At 45.1% G+C, this 15,814-nt stretch overlaps 1 protein-coding gene across 5 annotated transcripts in view; it reads left to right on the top strand.

Annotated features, from left to right (window-relative positions):
- LOC138473193 (VPS10 domain-containing receptor SorCS1-like) overlaps nucleotides 1-15,814 on the top strand; it is a 3,088,785-nt gene that overhangs the window by 262,817 nt on the left and 2,810,154 nt on the right. The gene's annotated exons all lie outside the window — the stretch shown is intronic.

Here is a 15,814-nt window from a genome sequence, read left to right as displayed (position 1 = left end):
GCAATGCAGTAGACCCTTGTTCCTGGTCCTTGGTCGTGGTGGTGAAAGGGAGGAGTCTGGTGGGCTCCTGCAGCAGCACTCGAGATAGAGGGCCTCAGCAACATTGGATTTCCATTGATTCAGTGGCTCTTTGTTGTTTTTGGGACTTTTTCTGAGCACCAAAGAAGAACCAACAGCTCCAAGTGGAAGTTCCTTGATTCCTCTGTCCTGGACTCTGGTGAGCAGACTCTGGGCACAGATGTCTTGCTTCTGTAGAGTCCTCTAGATGCCCACAAAGATTTGGCCGGATTCACACTTCGGAAGATAATTCACTCACAGGAGGTTGAGGTACCCCGGGTATTGAGATTCTGCAGCCTTGGAAAGTCGCAGCGAATCGGGGCTTGTGCCAAAATAGTTTGTCTTGATTCAAATTGGTCCCACCAGCTTAAGGGAGCAAGTCCTCCTTTACGAGTCTTCCCTGTTGATTCTAAAAGATGGGTAGGCACAGCTTCAGGGCTTCACTGGACACCTTGCGGTCCAGGAGGGTACTGCTGGTGTCTTCTCTTGTCTTCTACTTCGGAGGTTGTCCTCCAGTGCTCGACACTACTCTTAGACTAAAAAACCTTGCTTTTTTAGCAAGTTCCCATTCATCACAGCTCTAGGCTGTCAATCACACAGCAGGGTTGCTGTCCTCCAGGATAACCAGCCGGCCAATTGGAACTGGTAAAACTCACGGTCAACTAAAGTCAAAGGTCAGAGAAGTTTCACTATCCTCCCTCACTTCCTGCCTTTCCAGACACACTGGAGCCTGGGCGGGCTTCAGGCATGAAGCCCGCCAAAGGCCCGCCAAAGGAAAAACACACAAAGGACTCAAACCCGATGCAAATCACAGAATAAAAGCCCAGAGGAAACTCACATATATCTCGTGAGGAACGAAACTGTAGCTTATGTGGTGGTGTAAACACAATTTAATCCATCAAATATATACTGTGTGTATTTGAGAGTCTTGATGTATTGAGAACTCGTACAATGCGTTCTTATTCCAATAGTGTAATTGAGGTAATCCCGACCCTGATGTGGCATACTCTGATACAAGGAAATTATGCCAACTCGATTTATCATTTGATGAGATTTTATGTAGATGGTATCAAGATTTTAAAAATATTAACTGAATAATGTTTGTGCAATAAAAAGGCGGTGATTGGCATTGTTACTCTGATATAGTTGTCTGTTTACTAAATGATGTTTTAAACTTATGTGATATGTTGTAAATTGTATTTTTGTTTACAAAGCCTTTGGTGGCTATATGTATAATAACATTTAAAAAAAGAAGAACAAAAAAAAACTCACTAACAAGAAAAGGCGAAAAAAGATGGGGCTATTTTGAGAAAATGGTCACCTTTGGGTGCGGCTCTGCAGCTGAGGTATCATCCTTCAGATACATGTCGCGAAGTAGTACAAAAGAAACCACTGCCACCAGCCATTCAAGTGAATTAGTGTAACAAAATGTTACATGAGGAATGGGTTAAAGGAGTTACCATGTAACCTCCGGCACTCCACATAGGGTTCCGTGTACTAGACCGATAAAGTAAAGATAAGTGAGACAGGGGTCGTCTTACTATTCTTGCGAACAGTAGTTTACCCAAGAAAATGTAGTTAAACATTAAGAGAAGTCCAAGGGACATATATCAATGGCATTGCTCAAAAGGTGCTGTGTGTCACAATGCAAAAGCAAAAGCCTAGGGAGTTTGCCAGACTCCATAAAACAGTAAGGGACACAGAAAAACATAGTTAGGGAAACAGGTGAGTGAGAAAAAGGTCCCACTCACTCAGGAGTAAACATTAAAATGCTCCCGAACAAGAAAGGTGCTGATGTAAATACTCCTTCCAGAATGGAGCTTAATGGCATTGGGACTGGTTAGCAGACAGGCCTTCCTGAGATCTTATTGTTAATAAAAATAAACAAACTGGGTATGTTACAGCCTTGCCAGCTGGCAATACTTCAAATGCACACATTTAATCCTTCCTCCTGATAACTACATGCACACGTTTCCTATTGTATTACTTACTGTATGGCCTGCCTCTTCTTAGCTTCACGCTTCCCCGCCATTGTCAACAATCCAACGTGCTGTTTGTCCTTTTTGCTCATGTACATTTGTGTAAGTGCTTTATAGATTCTAAATCAATAAAAAAATAAAACCGAGATGTAATTCTGATTTTATGATGTTTCTAGCACAGATGCAAATCTTCTACCATTACAGAGTGGTCTAAAACCCTCTAAAGTTAGGAATTAATGTTACAGTTGTACATTTCGAAAGCAAAAATCTAATGAGAAGCAAGCATATGGCCACAGCACAGTCATCTTGGTTCATTATTTCTCTGGCATGCAGACCAGCAGGGGCAATGTGGTTGCTACTTGAAATAAAGGGATGTGTAACCCAGCATGCAGAGCCATTCTCTTACAAGGAAAGGACACATCACTCAGTGCTGGCTGCTGTGGTAACAGACTGCTGACGATCACTGTGGTTGTTTCAGCCTAACATTGACTTTGGGGGAACGACATCCCTGCATGCGTCAGATCCGTCTCTTTTGGTGTTGCGCTGCTGGAAGGCTGCGCGAGGTGGATTTAGCGCGGGATTAGTATCTTTTTCACAAATGTAGCTGGTTAACATTGCTTCCATTGCAGCTGCCATGCCCGAGTGCCGTGAATGCACTTCTCGCTTATTTGCACGTGATTTATTTGCAGGGGTAGCCTCTTAGGAGTGCCATCATTTATGGTTAATTAGAGCTCTAATCTGGTTATAACTAAAGGTAATGGAGATTGCAGTATTTAAAAGAAATCGATGATTGGCAAGGCTGAGCAGCAGAGAGTCTCGTTGTGCTGCTCCATCAAGGTTTCACTGCGAGGACTGCCGCACTGAGCAAGGCAGAGCAACTTGCCATTCAGGTCATGGGTAAAAGGCAATGTCCAAGTGCCATTGATAATGTTTTCGAGTTTTGTTTTATTGGGGGTTGTGACCAGGACAGACAAAACAACACCAAGTATAGATTTTATTAAGACAATTATAGGAGCAATTTATCAGGATCACTGTGAGAGACAGCGAGTGAACCGGTAACTAAACGGACGGTCAGTAAAAGAGGCAGCCGAAAGCCTTACATAGCACAGGGACATGCACACTGGGAGGTGCAGTGGCAAACAGAGCACACGTGTATGTAAGAAGTGTATCAACGGTGTGACATTCACAATTCCATGGTGGGGGTGCAGAGGTTAAAAGGGGAGTAGATATACAAGAGGGTAAAACAGGGATGAAGCCAAGATGGAGTAAATCAGTCATTGGAGTTGTCAGGTCCATGAAGACACATTCTGTGTGAAAATAGTAGCTTGTGAGAACCTTTCTGAATTTCTGAAATGAGGAAAATAGTTTGTGGGTCGAACCCATCACTTGTTTGCACACGCTGCCTCTGTTGACTTATAGTGACCCATGAAGTGCGCTGATAAGATAAACAAAGGACATGGATGAATAGAGTCATGAATGAATGTATGCATTCATGAATTACCTGTATGCATGCTGTTTGTAAGCACTAAGCTTCAGAGACCACCCAGTGTGGCACATCAGTACACCCCCTGACACCGCCTGACACACTAACTGAAGCTTCGAAAGCTCTGTATCCGCAAACAGGGTTGTCTTGGATCAACACCTTTGAATGCCTACGTTTTATCTAAAACATAATTGGTAATTATTCTCTTCTCCCACAGTTCCTTTTCGTCTGATGTTGCCCCTTCTTGCAGCTCTAATATTTGTGACACAGGCATATCGTTGTAACCATCTGGGAGGTCCTCCTCAGTTTTTTTCTTCACTAAGTACTTACCTGTTCTTTCTTTTACCAAATAGGAGGCTTCTTTGGCGGCAGCGTCCGTTGCCGTGTTTCCCAAAGAAATGAAATCGGTGTTAGCAGTATGGGCCTGGCATTTCACTATTGCTACTACAGTGGGATCTTTCAATGCTTCTATAAGTTCTTTCAAGAGCTCTGCATGTTGTACAGGTGACCCATCAGCTCTGTTGAATCCCCTCCTCCCCCACCTAGCAAGTCTTCCGTGTACTGTTGTGGTCATATACACTGAATCTGTGTAAATCGTGACTGCGCACCACTTTGCAGCACGCAGCGCTTCAATCAATGCTATAAGTTCCGCCGCTTGTGCTGAAAAGTGGGCGGATAGGCACTGTTGTATTAGCACTTCGTACTCACCTTCTTCTAACCGCACGACAGCTACCCCCACATGTTTTTCTCCTGTTTCCGAATTTATGGAGGCTGACCCATCTTTGACAAATATTTCACCTTCAGTTAGTGCGTTTTCACTCACAGTCACCGCCACACTCTCTTCTCCTTGATATGTTGCGCAATCATGTGCTTGCATATCTTCCACAGTGCAAGGCTCTGAAAGGAATCTAGCTGGGTTGACCACCTTAGATCTCACTGCATGTATGTTGGGGCTGGATAATATTACTGCATACGCTGTGGCTCTCTGTGTAGTCAGTGTGCTTTTTGATCTTTCTAATATGGCGAACAAGGAATGCGTCACATATAGTGTTACTGAACACCCCATTACTATGGTGGACTTTTTTCAATGGCGAACGCAGCGGCTGCGAGGGCCTGCTCGCACGCGAAATGTCCCTGCATTACTGCATCTAGTGTTCCACTGTAGTATGCCAGAGGCTTGTGACCTAGTCATGTCTTTTGTGTTAGGACTGCTGTCATGTGTGTTCCCTTGCAGTGTGAGAACAGTTAGAACTTGCGTTCATAGTCTGGGTTTGCGAGTACTGGTGCACTTGAGATGACTTCTTTGAGTGAGGTGAATGCATCACATAATTCTGAGTCCCACTGTATCTCTGTATTTTCCTTCTGTGCTTCTTTGAGTGCCTGAAGCAATGGGCGTGTGTATGCAGCATAGTCTAATATCCATGCACGGCAGTAGTTGCACATGCCTAGGAATTTTTGCACATCCTTCACTGTTTTTGGTCTTCCTACAGCTGAAATGGCTGCCACTCTGTCTGGTATTATTTTCTTGCCATCTTTTGAAATCAATTGCCATAGGTACAGTACTTCACGTTGACAGTATTGCAACTTTTCCTTGTCAACCTTGTACCCCTTTTGGGCTAGCAATGTCAGAAGGGCAATTGAGTCTTTTCTACATTCTGCTTCGTTTTTACTGCATATCAGCAGATCATCCACGTACTGAATTATCATGTTGTCTGACGTCATGTTTCCAAGATCCTCATGCAATATTCTGTTGAATATGCTGGGGCTTTCACAATAGCCTTGGCGCAGTCTGCAGTGCTCGTACCTCCTCCCCCCTAGGGTGAATGCTGTCATGTATCTGCACTCTTCTGCGAGTGGTATTGAAAAGTATGCATTCTTTAAATCCACCACTGTAAAGTGGGATGCATCTTTTGGGATACTGCATAGGATAGATGCAGGATTTCTGGATGGGCAGTAGGCTTGAGGTAAATTTTTACTGGAGTGACCCCGTTTAGTAGCCCTACGTCATGTGGGTCTGCTGTCCACAATTTGCATTGCACTGATTGCATGTCATCATTGAAAAAGGATGGTGGGGCTCCCACTACCACCATTAACTGCACTTGTCTCTGATGTATCATTATTTCACAAGGGATGGCTATTTCCATTATTATCTCCCCGTCACTGTCTGAATTTGTGAAAAGCTCCTCGTCTGTTAAATCTTGAAGTGCAATGTTGGCATTTATGCATAACACTGTACGCCACTCGCAGCCATGTATGTCCATTGCGATCACAGCTATTCTTTTGGCTGAAATTTGTACTGCATGTATGTCCAGTGACATCACTGTCCCTGGCACTATCTCTGGGCGGGCTGTTGGACGGAAAACAAATTCTGCTGGTACCCTCCACTCCAGCTTTTTTAACTCTGGGACCACCCGGGCCAATGTTTTCAACCCATGGATGAACATATGTGGGTCTACTGGTATGCCGCAGATCTCTGGACATGTTGCTTGTGAATATATCACTAGCATTACACGCATGTGGCACATTCCTGGTGTTGAGCAAACAATTCCTCCTCTTTTGGTAAATGAAATAGTCACGTTTAGCTTACTGAGGAGATCCCTCCCCAGAAGGTTGACAGGCGATGGCTCATAATACAATAGCGGTGCTCTTACTGTCTTTCCCCCCACTGTAATATCCAAATCATCTGTATAAGGAACTTCGACCACCGCCCCAGAGAACCCATGCGTCTCCAATTTACGATTAGATAGCGGAAACCGGCCTTCACGTATACATGACTTCTCGACTCCGGAATCAACCATAAAGATGAACTTTTGATTCCCTATCTCCGCCCCTATCAATGGTTCCTCAGTTGCATTGAAGGTCGTTGATAGTATTGGACACGCAAGTGCTCCCTGTGGGCTGTCCTATGCTGGGCGCCTTGTTGTTCCCCCTTGGCTAAAAACATTACCTGACACTACCACTACTCCTCCAAAAGGTGCTGGTGCGCCATTTGGTGCTCGGTGAAGGGGTTGTTTTGCGTGTAGGGAATATGTTCGCTACTTTGTGGATGTTGTTGAACATTTTGTGGACGTTCCCTGTATTGCTCTTGGCCTCTTTGATCTTGTTGTTCCCTTCCCCCGTCCCTGGGCAATCTGTATTGGCTCCCTGGGTGTGGGTGCCCATAGTACTGGTCATCTTGATACGCTGGGTTTGGTCGTCTTCTGCACTCACGTGAGAAATGTCCCCACCTCCCACAATTCCAACAGTTTCCTTGCCCCCCTCTGGGTCCTTGTCCCCCATTTCTGCCATTCACTTCATACCCCTGACAACCTCCTCGGCGCCCTCTGTACCCACCTCTTCTGCTGCTGGGGTTCCACGCTTGCCACTGCTGCCCTCCATAGTCCTCCTGTCCATTCCACTGTCTTTGCCCGTTGTCTGCCCAATTTGCAGCCATCCTCCCCTGTATTGCTACCAGTCTCTCCTCCTCCTCTGCGTCTCTATCTTGGGGGAGTGCAGCTACAGCTGCAGCGACCTTCACGAGTTTTGTCTGTATTAACTTATCTTCATCTGCCAATCTTTTTTGTACTACCTCCTTCTCCCTCTCTTTAACTCTTTTGCAATGGTGCACTATTATGCTCTGTATTTTGGCCAACCTTTCACCACAATCCCTGTTATCTTGTCAAGTGCTTTTTGAACTTCTTTTGGGAGTTCCCTCTTTATTATGAAGTAAAATAAGGACGTTGATTGGTCCCAGGGCGTGGCCGTCTCCACTCTCCACATCTCCTGCACCCGAAAGATGAAATCCATAGCCTCCTCCCCATCATTCATGGTACATTGCATTACTGACTGTAAATCTGGCGTGTTGGGGAATGTTTCTCTTAATGCGTCCCACACTCGTTCACGTACTGTATTGAAAGCAGCGCCATCATGTCGATCACTGTCCAGTGTTATTCCCAGGAAACCTGCTTTTGCCCACACCCTGTCTGCTTGGTCACCCACTGCTGATACAAGCAAACTCTTAACATCCCCTATAGCCAGAGGTACCCCTGCAGTATGCTTCTCGAAGGCATATATCCACTTAATTGCTCCTCCTGATAGCGGGGGCAATGATTTTATCAAATTTGCCTTGTCCATTTGTGCCCAGGGTATGTCATTTGGTCTTCCTGCCCCCTGGTGTATTAGTGGGAGTTGCAGGCGTCCCTTACTCCCTCTTCCAAAACTCATCTTTGATCCTTTCTTTCCCACCAGGGCCATCCTCCCCATCCTATTTCTTAGTCTCCCTGTCCATTCTTGTTCCATTGTTCTTCCCAGTGGTGTCTCACCAAACTCCACTAAGTCTCCCCCTGCAGCCATTCCCAGCCTCCCAGCTTCTTGCTCATCTTCCTCTACATCACACCATAGCTCTTCTCTCCCTTCGGCTGCCGCTTCCTCCCCCTCTGCGCTTCCCCCAAGACCTCTGCGCTTCCCCCAAGATTGTGTGCCCCCAATTCTGCTATCCTTGTGGGTTATTCCTGTATCATGAACAGTATCTTGCCCTTCTTCCATCCCTCCTCAGTTGATTTATCTAGGGTGTGTGACCGGGACAATCGCTCTGATCTTGACATACCTGGCTCACTTTGTTCACATATGCTCTGTATTCTAGACAATGCTTCTCTGGCTATCGAGAGTCTGGAATCTAATTCTTCCATTAGCTTACATATGTTCACTGAAGGGGTGCTTACCTGCCCACTTGTTCGGGTGCAGTCTTATGGTGGTGGTGCTGTTGGCCGTGTTGTGTGGGCTGGGGAACTGGTGGGCACATAGGTGGGGTCACTATACCCTTCAGCGGGCTCAGGCTTATTCAAGAGTGGGTACAATCGAGTTACTTCTATTGATCCCTCTTTCCCCCCATCCTCCCTGCCACCTTCTGCTCTTGCCGAGGGGTTGGCAGTGAGGGCGGGTTGATCGAGAGTGGTGTCTGTCTTCTTTGGTGGGGGTATTTTCTCGATTAATCGATACAAGTCTAGTAGTTCTCTCCTGTTATGAAACTGTTTTCCCTTGTATTTTATGAATATGCAGGTGGCTACCATGTCCAGAACGCTCTTATCAAAGGACCCTCCTTGTGGCCATACCTGTGGGAGACCCTCTCCCTTCAGCTCCGTGACCCACTGATCATGGTATTTATTTATTATTTCTGCATATCCCGGTAAGCTTTTAGAAATGTATGCTAACAGTGTTTCTGCCCCCATTAGTCCTCTGTTACCCTATTCTCCTAAATCACTGTTGTTTATCACTATACGTGTGTAGCTGTATATGTGATGGCTCTATTCTCTGTCAATTCTTACTCATCAACTTATATTTACTCAGACGACATTTCTTTGTCAAACCTTACCAGGTCACACTTACATTGACCGCACCACCTTGGAGTCACTTAAACCAATAGCACTTTGTATGGGCAGTGAATTTCAAAAATCATAAACAACGCAATGTGCACAACATAAAACAGACATGCAACATACAACACATAACATTGACCCTCCCTGCCTAGCCCTGCGCCTTTATCTATCAGATAATCTCTTCCTGTTGACTTGTTTCTATCCCCTTATGTATACATCGTTCACCCTTAAAGAGAAGAAGAAAAGAGAAAAGCTAGTTCTAACGTAGTCACTGTGTCTCTTTTACTCTCAGACACCCTTAATATATATTTTTCCACTGTTTCACTTATTCCCAGTACTAGTCGAGATAGCACTACACGGCGCCGCCTTCTCCCCCCTTACAGAGTTAGGCTCCCATCCTCTTTTCCCTTTTTCACTTTTTTGTCCTAATGGCCATATGCAAAGAAAGAGAAAGCATCAGAAATTGAAAGTCCCCTCTATTTTTCCCTTCTATTTCCCCTTGTCTTTTCAATTCCCCCCTTTTTTTTTTCTTCCCTTTTAGTATCACTCGCACCTAATACTCACGTGCCCGTCTTGATCCGAGACTCTCCTGACTTGGTCCGTCCAAGCGGTGCTTCCTCGCACTCATGGCCCCACCCGGCTCCGGCGAGCAGTACTAAGGGTTTTTTCAAACTGGACCCGTACCCTCTCGTCCTAACTGCGTGTGCACGTCTCTGTGTACCAGTTGCCGTAAGTGGGCGGCTCTGTTGAGCGGGCGCGCCGTGCGTCTCCACTGCAACTGGGGCCGTCTCGTGTCAATGGGACAATTTAAAACAAATCACGTCAATACGCGTCCCCCAAAACTCACCACCCTTAGTGAGAGGCAATAAAGGACATACCCCAGGAGGGAATGAGACCAGGACCAAGTGCGGGTGAGAGCAAAAGGGTTTTTATCTAAATCAATATAGAGCATGCAAAGGACTCAGCAAACTCTGAGAGTGCTCTGTCTGACAATAGCAAAGACAGTCAGTTATATCACAAATACATGTCATGCATGAGCTAATCTATAGGGGGCACATAGTCGTTGGGATTGGGTGGCATCATCTAGAACTATACACAATGTCTGCTGTGCTGCTCCAGGATTGGCGTAGATCCACATGGTGCCAGTGCGGGGTGAACGGTCAGCTGGGCTCATCAGGGTGGAGTGCTGGGCCGGACACAGCTTGTAGTGATGATTGGTGGCTGGGTTGCTACTTTGCCCTTGTGGCCTCACACTCACATCCATTCATTATACTATGCAGTTTCAGTTGTTTTATAACTCTTGTAATACATTAACCTTAGAACACGAAGGAGACAGGGACATTGATATGCAATAGGAAGTACCATAATACATCTATTGTAGTGACACCTTGGGTTCAAACATGCTAGTCCCACAAGTCCATGCATTGGTTCAGGGGCACAGGGGGGGTTATTCGATCTGCCTGTTCTGATGGGTGCGGTGGAGGATGGTATTGCAATCTGATGGTACAAATGGTGGGTGCCCCCTCTTTGAGGGCCATTAACTGGGGGTCAGCAGGAATACCAATGGGCCGTGGGGGAATGTGACTGGTGCCCTCTGTGAGGTGGTGGGATTTAGGACCAGGGAGTTCATAATTCATGGAGTCAGGCTGTGGCGGCCTCTGACATGGGGAGGTGAATGCTTGGGGCGGACCCAGCGAGATTGGGAGGGGAGGCGAGGCTGTGCTGTTCGAACACCAGCTATCCCTGGTGGGCATGGGCGGGAGGAGGGGGAGACGACCTTGCAGCTCTGGGCCTGTCTCCCTGCACAGAACAGCTCATCATACCTTTGGCAAAGGGCGGGCGACAACACTTAGGACTCCTGGGATTATGCACATGTATTTACATTAATGAGGATATAAGTTGGGGGACTCTATCCTTTAGCACAATATTTCATAACAGAAGGTGACAAACGAACATGAGGTAGCATTAGATTGGTTTGTGTGGAAAGAAGGCAATACATATTATACCACGATAAAATCTGGCTCCAGTGCCTTGGTCGGTCTACATGTGTTTCAAATGTTTGTTATTACATTATGTACTGGAGCTGTCAGAAGCTGTCATATATTGTATTACTACTCTTCTTTGCAATAGCAGCAAAACGTTTAGTCAAAGCGACATATATCATAAAATGATTATCATACAATGCAAGGTGCCTCGGGGGTGGGCGGGGTGAGGGGCGCCACACAGTCCGGCTTTGGGGCTTGGTTCATGGTCAGGGTATGCAGGGTTGGTCTGGTTTCAGTTACTTCCGAATGAGCTTAGTCATGGCTGGGGCAATGATGTACTGCGGAAGGTTAAACGATACAATGTTTAGCTTGTTGTTTGTTTGTGTCTGGTTGCTCGTGAGAACTAGCTCTCAGCGGATCTACTATGAGGTGGAGGCCGGGGGGAGGTACAGGCCTCTGCGAGCGCGGTCAAGCAGGGGTCAGGCTGCAGCTTTCTGTGTATGTGAGATGTTCTGCATGTGTTAGGGGTTTGGCGCCTTTAACAAAATGGAGTTGTCTACTACAAAATGGTGTCTATGCTATGCCATATATGTGGTTGTGCAGCCTCATGTGTCGATCCGTAGTCACCCCACCTCCTGGGCCCTGGGGCGTGGGGGCTGCCGACGAGTCATGAGTCTTCACATAGGTAGGAGATGTAGGTGAGGGGAGTCCTAACGACTTGCCCTCCACTACATGGGCTGGGAAATGTTTTCATAATTTGTGCTTGTACAAAATCTTTTAAGGTCGCAAAATTGTTTAGCATTAGTTCCATTTTGGCATCCAGGCTGTCTAGTTTGTTATTTACAGCGATTATTTCATTTATGTGGCTGTATGCTGCTGTGGAAGAGGTGCCACTTGTGGTGCATTCCTTTCATTTCCAGAATGTCCTGTTAAAGATAAAAATATATATTAGGTTTATATGAAGCAATACATATTAACTGTCTTACTTTTCAGACTGTGCTGCATACTAATGGGGTTACTACCGTTACTCATTTCGTCATGAGGGAAATTCTCTTCCAGCCACTCTAGGGTGCTTGGGATTGCTGCGTACAAAAAAAATCAAAAAAAAAAATCATGGTTTTCTACTATTGCACAGTGCCCAAGCTATGCAATTATAAGAGACACTTTAGTGTACCTACAGTGTTGTAGTGACGTTCTGCTCTCAATACTTTGCACTTCTTACTCTGCCACTTCCTTCTTTGTTCCTATGCAAATCAGCAGTGTGGTAATATTGTTGGATGCAGACGTTATTTCTCTTGTTGGTGCATTCCATTATGGTGCATACCCTATTCCTTTGCTCTGTTTGTTTCACAAGTACAGAGTTTGCAGACCTACTCCATTTTTCCTTGCAATGCACGTACATGGTGCTCTTTGTATATGTTCCTTGTCTTTGCTGAATGGTGCCACTATATAAGAGAACCCCAGCTTTTTTCAGCAGTTTGAATGCTGCTCGATATCCGCAAACAGATGCACAGTTCATGGTTACTGTGCCTATCGGCATGCAGTCATCCTTTTGGTATGCTGTAGGGTACATCTTTACAAACTAAGGGTATCCTGGTAAAAACCTATGAAATTCAGTGAAACAACATTGTTAAACAGACATTATGGTTAAGTTGCGCTACTAAAAACCTATCAAATTCAGTGAAAAAACATTGTTAAAGGCACGTTATGGTTCAGTTGCCATAAGAAAAACCTAGCACATTCAGTGCAAAAACTTTGTTAAAGGGGTGTCATAGATAATTTGCACTAAAAACAACCTATCGATATTATGGGTACACATAAAAACAAAAACCCCAGAAATGTGCCCGTTTTTGCAAGCTAAGCAACCATTACTCTCGCCAGAATGCCAAAAGGTAGCAGGAACACTGGCTCTTTGAACACAATGGGCCTCATTACGACCCTGGCGCTCCCGGATTGAAGGGGAGTGCCGATTACAAGCTTCCCATCGCGGGACCCGGATCGCACGCCTGGTAAAACTACTCGTGTTTTCCGGGTCCCGCGAGGGGAAGAGGGAGGCAATAACGGGCCAGATGTAATCTGCCCGTTATTACCTCCCTCCCCATTCCATTTGAGCCCTATGGGGGCTCAAATGGAATGGGGAAAGGTTCCTGCATGGAGGACTGGGTCCTCCTATCTCGGAGTAACCCGGTAAGTCCCCATTGCAGGAACCCGGTAATGGTGCCCGGAACGGTGGCAGCCATGGATCTAATAGCTCCATGGCTACCGCGGTTCTCGTAATGAGGCCCAATATCTTATGTGGAAATATTTGCACCTGTGCCTCAATCCCTTCCTGACTCCTACTTATCCCTCAGCAGCACCTTTCTGTAACTACAAGCAACGGCTACCTGTGGCCACACCTAGCTATTATGTGTTAACCTTGAACCCACCTGCCCTGGCCATGTGAATGGTTACCTGAACTTTACCTATATCTACTTCTCAAATTCCCCAAATTAGCTTTTGAACTACTGAGTATGCACATTTGAGATTCCCAGTTTTCTCAATGCCTTCCTTTTCTCAAGCCCACAGGGAAAATAAGTTAGGTGTGATCTTTACTTTACTTTACTTCACTTTGCTTTGCTTTACCATGGACACCGCCCCAACACACCCGGAGGCCTCAGAGCGCACGCCTACGACAGACAGACAAAACAGACAATTACAGAATATAAGAACAATGATCAGAGGCAAGGGAATGAAGAACTAATCTACCACTCTGTTAAATAGGAGAGTTTTAACTGCATTCCTAATGGACTGAACCAAGGGAAATGTGTAAGAGTTAGCAAAAGTTCATTCCACATGTGTGGGGCTAAGAAATCAAAGCCAATTCTGCCATATTGCTTTCATTTGTGTCTTGGCACTGATAAAAGTGGATATTCATTAGCCCGTAAAATCCTCCTAACAAGGGCAGACTAGAGATGTTGAGAGAAGTAACTAGACACCAGTCCATGAAGACATTTATAGGTCAGAGTGCATACTTTATGATGGATCCTATGTTTTATCAACAGCCAATGTAGGATCCACCTTGTTGCAGTCGCATGCAGTTGTTTTTTAAGGCCATGAGCAGCCGTAATCGCTCTGTTCTGGAAGACCTATAGGTTATTAATGTTAGAAGCAGAGGTACCATCCAGCAGACTATTAAAATAATCATTCTTGGAATGAATGAGGGCTGTGGCGATAGTAGCTCTATTTTCCATGGACAAGTATGGTCGCATTTTCCAAAGCAGCTTGTTTAAATAGGCAGAAAATGATCACACATGAGAAACATGTTGGTCAAACAATAACTTGGAGTCAAAGTAATCTCCAAAGTCTTCACATGGTGAGATGCTTTGATGGTGCACCCAGCAATAGTAAAGTGGACATAGCATGGCTCAATTTGTGTTTATCCTGGGGCTAAACCTAAAATCAATAGCTCAATTTTTCCATCATTAAGAGCAAGGGAGTTCTGGGCCATCCATGATTTGGTGGCAGCATAGGTGTTGTTAATGGCAAGTGTATCATAGCCATAATCACCCAACAATTACACAAGTACCTGGGTATCCTCGGCATAGTTTGTGAAGCGGACCCTCGTGCTGTCTAGCAGGTTAAATATTGGTGTAGTGTAGCTCTTAAACAGCAAGGGGAAAAGGCAACAGCCTTGGGGGACATCACAGGTAAGTTGGAAAGAAGATTCTTGGAAGTTTCCAGTTGTCACCTGGGCACTATAGTGCCCCCGGAACAGATAACAACCATTCAGTAGCAGATTTAGAGCATTTGTCTATTTCCCCCATTCTCTTGATGACCAGAGAATGGTTGACTAAGTCGAATGCCGCTGACAGGTCACGATGCATCAATAATGCCATATGACTCCGATCGATAATACCAGGAGCTTGAAGTTGGATGTTGGCAACTTTATCAAGGATGTTCCGAAGAAAGGGGACTTTGGTTGAAGGGAGGTAATTTCCTGCTATCTCAGGATGGATGTTGTCCTTTTTAAGGAGAGGAGTAATCAATGTTTCCTTGATTGAAAAGGGAACCAAAGACTAAGCAAAAAAATGAATTAATAATCTTGGTGATCCAAGGAATAAATACATCAGACTTCTTAATGATGTTTGCCAGACACACGTCTCCTAGACAGGATGTTGGGTTCATTCCCCTCAAAATTGAACAAACCCCATCCTCAGTGACAAAAAATAGTGACTGATCTTCGAGAACTGAGAGCTTTGTAAACATCAATGAATCAGCAGATATGGGACACTGGACTTCATGATGCAACTAGGAAGTCACAATCTGAGGGGGGGGATTGAGGGACGATGATCTTCCATTAAGCTTCTTCAAAACATGAGGAAATTCACGATCTTGTATTTGCTTACTTTTCAGCGTACTGTATTGACTTCCCACATGGGTGAACGATCAACCACATACATTAACTCTCGACACATCGGTCAGAGCTGCACAATTCTAAACTTGAATACATTGCTATTTTACCATTTCAATACTACTCCATACATACAGATCTCATTTACCCTATGATCACAAGTTGTTAAAAATTAACATCCTGCCTCCACTAATAATTGAATAAATTACCACAGGTTCTCAAACTCACAGCAGTCCAAGCGACTATCTCCTCCAATTCTATATGGAGCAGCAATGTGTGGACTTCCAATTAATCTGTGGACGAGAATAACAATAGACATTAAAAATACATTGCTGATATCATGTTGCTTACTGTGTTTTTTGGTTTGCGAAACAACTGTACCCCTCACATAGACAGCTTCACAAAATACTCACATCTCCTGTTCGTATTTCCTTGTGTCGCCTGTGGGTTTTACTTATTTACACACTTTGCAACCTGGAAAGTGATGCTAATCTTCATGTTTTGAAGACTTCAGTCACTCAAGTTAAGTGGACAGCCCTATCTGTAGTAAGCAGCACGAATGGCAA

This window comes from Ambystoma mexicanum, chromosome 8 (assembly GCF_040938575.1).
Source record: "Ambystoma mexicanum isolate Mex_15411 chromosome 8, UKY_AmexF1_1, whole genome shotgun sequence".
Classification (NCBI taxonomy): Eukaryota; Metazoa; Chordata; class Amphibia; order Caudata; family Ambystomatidae; genus Ambystoma; species Ambystoma mexicanum.
The sequence above is the reverse complement of the archived record's forward strand: the minus strand, read 5'-3'. Positions and strand labels throughout refer to the sequence as shown.